At 38.7% G+C, this 5,950-nt stretch overlaps 1 non-coding gene across 1 annotated transcript; it reads left to right on the top strand.

Moving 5' to 3' along the window:
• The first annotated feature begins 5,839 nt into the window (after positions 1-5,839).
• Positions 5,840-5,950, top strand: LOC148691268 (small nucleolar RNA R71). Its single transcript, XR_015956074.1, has one exon. It is a non-coding gene; the product is annotated as a small nucleolar RNA R71 (small nucleolar RNA).

Here is a 5,950-nt window from a genome sequence, read left to right as displayed (position 1 = left end):
AACGTTAGAATGCTTTGTTGCTCACTCTCTGGGACACACCTCCTAATGATTTGGTCAGGGCAATATTTAAACAAATATGGTTCGTCCCAAACGTAGTGCTTTACCATGGCAAGGAACTTCTTTCTTTCCTGAAAAGAAAGGTCATTTCTAATTATACCACAAACAAGATAATTAACAAAATCAGCATACCATGGTTCTTTTTCTTGAATAACAAGGAGTTGTTCATCTGGAAATGATTCATTTAGAGGCAAAGGTTGTCCAACTCCATGGTTTTCATTGAGCCGTGACAAATGGTCAGCCACAACATTATCACTTCCCTTCTTATCTCGAATTTCCATGTCAAACTCTTGTAGTAAGAGTATCCATCTAATTAAGCGTGGCTTAGCATCCTTTTTTGTCATCAAGTACCTAAGGGCTGCATGATCAGAAAACACAATAACTTTAGATCCAACAAGATATGATTGAAACTTCTCTAAGGCAAAAACAATAGCAAGCAACTCCTTTTCAGTTGTGGAATAGTTAAGTTAAGCATCATTTAGAATCCGGCTTGCATAGTAGATCACGTGTGGGAGCTTGTTCACCCTTTGCCCTAAAACTGCACCAATAGCATAGTCAGAGGCATCACACATTAATTCAAAAGGTAAAGACCAATCTGGTGCCATAATAATAGGGGCCGAGGTTAATTCATGTTTCAAAGTATTGAATGCATCCATACAAGCTTTATCAAAATGAAATACAACATCTTTAGCTAACAGATTGCATAATGGACGAGTGATCATTGAAAAGTTCTTAATGAAATGACGATAAAAAGCCGCATGTCCCAAAAAACTTCTTACTCCCTTAACGGTTGTGGGAGCTGCCATATTGGTGATGATGTCAATTTTGGCTTTGTCCACCTCCATTCCTTGGCTAGAGATTACATGCCCCAACACAATTCCTTGTTTCACCATAAATTGGCACTTTTCCCAATTGAGAACCAAATTTGTTTCTTGACATCTTTGAAGTACTAAAGAGAGATGGTTAAGACATTCATCAAAAGAGGAACCAAACACTGAAAAGTCATCCATAAATACCTCAATGAATCTTTCTACCATGTCAGAAAAGATTGCCAACATGCATCTTTGGAATGTTGTTGGAGCATTGCAAAGTCCAAAAGGCATTCTCCTATATGCAAATGTGCCAAAAGGGCAAGTAAAGGTAGTTTTCTCTTGATCCTCCGGAGCAATTGCAATTTGATTGTAACATGAGTAACCATCAAGAAAACAATAGTGTGAGTAACCTGCCAATCTCTCAAGCATTTGATCTATGAAAGGCATAGGAAAGTAATCTTTTCTAGTGCTAGAATTCAACTTCCTGTAATCGGTGCAAACACGCCAACTAGCCGTGGGCTTTGTGGGCACAAGTTCTTTGTTTTCATTCTTCATCACCGTGATTCCCACCTTCTTAGGTACCACCTGAATAGCACTCACCCATTTGCTATCAGAAATGGGATATATGATCCCCACATCTAACAACTTCAACACTTCATTCCTCACAACTTCTTTCATGTGTGGATTGAGCCTCCTTTGTGGTTCACGGGTTGACTTTGCTCCTTCCTCCAAAAGAATCCTATGCATGCACATGGTAGGGCTTATTCCCTTGATATCTGCAATAGACCAACCAATAACTGATTTGAACTCTTTTAACACCCTAATTAGTTTATCTTCTTCATTTGGGGTGAGGTCAGAAATTATGATAACTGGAAGAGTTTCAAATTCAGCTAGATATGCATACTTTAGATGTGGTGGAAGTGGTTTAAGTTCAAGTTTTGGTGCCTTAACAGTGGAAGGGGTTAGATGTGACCTCGATGGTTCTAAAGGCTCTAAAAGAGGTGAAACATTCAAAGGATACGGTGCCAATGCTTCCAAGGCAGCTACCTCTTCCATCAGTGCATCTTCTTCATCAAACTCATCTTGAGATTAACTCAAAACAGTTTGTAATGGTTCATTAGATTGTGCCTGCAAGAACTTAGAGAAAACAAGCGAATCAAGCACATCAATGGCATAACAATCAAGAGATGAAGAAGGATGAGAAAGAGACTCAAACACTTTGAATTGAATGGTCTCTCCTAGCACTGTCATAGTGAGGAGTCCATTTTGCACATCAATGATGGTCTTGGCCGTGGCCATAAACGGTCTCCCAAGCAAAATAGGTAACTCTCGGTCATGTATAGGTGCTTCCTCCATGTCCAACACTACAAAATCCGCAGGCAAGATTAGTTTATCAATTTGAACTAGAATATCCTCTACTATACCTCTTGGATATTTCACGGATCTGTCCGCAAGTTGTAATGAGATGGTGGTGGCCTTCAATTCCCCCAAACCTAGTTGAAGGTACACGGAATAAGGCATTAAGTTGATGCTAGCACCCAAGTCAAGCATCGCCTTCTCTACCTTATTGTCCCCTATGGTGATGTTGATAGAAAAACTTCCTGGATCCTTGAGTTTTGGTGGAAGTTTTCTTTGTAACACGGCACTTACATTCTCGGACACCACTACTTTCTCATGTGGTCCATACTTCCTTTTGTAGTTGTTTAACTCTTTGAAGAACTTCCCATAAGCTGGCATGTTCCTAATGACATCAAGCAAAGGTAAGTTAACATTCACCTTACTTAGAATATCAAAAATCTCCTTAAATGACTTATCCTGCTTGCTCTTGGCAAGTTTTCCAGGGAATGGTATTGGTGGAGTGTAAGGTTTCTCGGCCTTGTGAAGATTTGGTGCTTCAAACGAGGGAGTAGCATGGCTTGGTTCCTCATTTGGTTTCTCATTTTCTCCTTGAGTAACCCCTGCATTCACATGATCAGATTCATTAGTAACTTCATTGCCAACTCTATTATTGATAACCTTACCACTTTTAAGTGTAGTGATTGCTTTGGCTTGCTCTTGGTTTGATGCGAGATTTATACGCACACAAATTAAACCCTCTTTTCGTCAAATTGTAGTAAGTATGTAAGTAGGGATCGTTCTAGACCGGCGATTAGGAGGGATTGTTAATCACTTGGATTTGACTCAAAAACGTAAAAACACAATATAAAACACTATACTAGACTCAAAGAATGCAAAACTAAACTTTAAAACACTCAAACAAACTAAAAGACTCAAACATCACCCAAAACACTCAAAACTGCCTTAAAATCACTTTCTGGGCAGTTTTGAGCACTTTGGTGAATTTGGACGAAATTGGGAAATAAATTTAATCAAAACTCTTAAAAACACAAACTAAGACACTTTCTAACTAAATTAGAAAATAAAGTAAAGGGGGATTGAGTTTTGACGAAATTAAAACTAATGCACAGATTCTAATTAAAACAGAATGTAAATATGAAAATGATAAAATGGAATGAATGGATGATAGAATAGCTAAGGGGTTCATCTCCACACATGTTACACTTGCATAATAAAATGATTTCCAATTGCATTTCAATAAACCATGAATTCTCATCACCCCGGGTTAATTAGGTCCGCTTAAATTAACCGTCAAGTTTTCCTTAAGTTAATGAATTGGATTATTGCATACGACAACCCAAAGCATTCCCCACAAGTTCCCTACATGAATTGCATAATAGAGATACAAGCAAGAATCATTAAGTTCTTTGAAAACTATAAGTGTTGACGAAGCATTCGTTACTATGATTGCATGAAACTTATGCCAAGAATTTATTTAACGCGATTGTTTATAAGCAACCTCCACTACTTGTGAATATAAGTTCATAACTATTAGGTGAAACTCACTTATATTCTAGCGTCATATTCATGCATGAAAATTAAGCGTGCACTCTCAATAAACATACATAAATAGGTTATCAATAAAACAGTTAAACAAATTGAATTCACAACTTATGAAACGTAATTAGAAGTAATCAAATCAAAATGCAAGCATAAACATATATTTCGAATTACCCCCTAGCCAAGGGGGTTTTAGTTCCTCATGGTACAAAACAAAGAGAATCAAAGAAACACCTAAACATTCCAACAACTCAAACTTGAATTGTATGAACGTTTAGGCCCTCTTATCTTCCATTCCTCATTCGTACAAAACAAAGAGTATTGAAATTAAACATTGAAATCAAAGAAACACCTAAACATTCCAACAACTCAAACTTGAATTGTATGAACGTTTAGGCACTCTTCTCTTCCTCTTCGTTGTCGCACAAGGTCTAAGGATAGTTTGATGGTGTGAATGGTTTGGGGAGTGGTGGAGGAATGGAAGAGGAGTGGTGGAAATGGAAGGATGGTGTTTGGATTAATAGGGAAACTCACGGCACAAAGGGGGAAGTGTTTGTGGTATGTACAATGGATGAATTTCTGAAATGGAAGTGTGGGATGAATTGAGGTGTGAATGAGTATGAATTAATGTTGTGTGAAGTGTGTATGGTTTTTATAGGGAGATGAATGGATGGGAGAGGGAACATGACAGCTAGGTTAAGTGAATGCATGTGGAGTGCATGTGCAATGTTTTAAAGGATGGAATGCATGTGAATATGCTAGAAATCTGATGGGAATGAATGATTAAATGTGAATGGCTGATTAGAATCTAGGGTGCATGTGGGTTAGAAATGTATGTGGGTGAATGTTTGAATGATTAAAGGGGAAACATGACAGCTAGGTTGGTTGGTGGCTGCCATGGAGGTGTGGAATGATGGAATTGCACAAGGGGAATGCATGTGCACGGTTTTGGTGTGGAGAAATGATTATGGATGCATGTGTTGAATGATTTCTTGGTGAGGGATGTGGAGTGGCTGGAATGATGAAAGAATAAAGGGTGCATGTGGGTAAATTAATTAAAGGGAGTGCATGTGCAATGTTGTTGTTGGTGCAATGATGGAGGAACAAGTGCATGTGGCTGAAATGTGGAAGGTGTGTGGCTACTTCAAGTAGGAATCCTTGTGACATCAACTCTTCAATTTCGTCCATTCCTTTTGCTCCAAGTATAAGTTATCCCTTCCAAGTCCAATTTTGCTCCAAAATGCTCCAAAATGCATCTTTTTGCTTCCTTAGCCACATGAACCTAAAAACACACGAAAATGGCTTAAACGCCAAAAACAACTATGAATTAACAATATAAATGCACGAAAACAAGCTAAGTAAGTCGCCTAAATATGCTCCTATCATGGTTCCTTTGGAGTATCACGGGTTGGCTTGGAAACTTTCCAACCTCTCTTTGGCTCAAGGCATCTGCAATCTGCCCCAATTGTGTCTCCATTTTGGTTAGAGCCGCCGAATGTTGTTGGAGAGTGCTATTGGTGGTTTGTTGGAATTGCAAGGTATTTTGGGCTAACAATTTAACCGTATCCTCAAGTGTAGGTTTTGGTTGGAAGTTTTGGAATTGATTGTTGTTCTTCCACGAAAGATTGGGATGATCTCTCCAACCTGGGTTATATGTATTGGAATACACATCATTCCTTGGCCTTTTTTTGTAAGAATTCATGAGGTTCACTTGCTCTTGGACATACTCGGGGTAAGCCTCCCTAGATGGACATTGATGAGTAAGGTGGCTTGGTATGTTGCAAATGGCACACACTTCACTTGCTTTTGGCACCATGTTGAGCACGGATTCAAGCTTCTTTTCTAGGTTAGCTACCTGCAAAGAAAGATCATGATTAGAGCTTGTTTCATATACTCCAACTCTCTTACCCTTTACATCTTTGTGTTGAGCATTAGATCCCAACATCTCATAAATGTTATATGACTCTTGAGCATTCTTTTTCTTCAAAGCTCCACCTGCTGCATTATCAACAGTTGATTGACATGTTTGGGTTAGTCCATCATAGAAAATTTGCATTTGTAAGTGAAGAGGTAACCCATGGTGTGGACATTGCAACAAAAGGCCTTTAAAGCGCTCCCAACACTCATTGAAAGGTTCTCCATCATCTTGTTTGAAGTTGAAGATTTGTCCCCTTAATGTGGCT

Source organism: Pyrus communis, chromosome 14, assembly GCF_041283825.1.
Source record: "Pyrus communis isolate YQ-2024b chromosome 14, ASM4128382v1, whole genome shotgun sequence".
Taxonomy (NCBI): domain Eukaryota; kingdom Viridiplantae; phylum Streptophyta; class Magnoliopsida; order Rosales; family Rosaceae; genus Pyrus; species Pyrus communis.
Note: the sequence above shows the minus strand (reverse complement) of the source record. Positions and strands in the feature narration are given on the sequence as shown.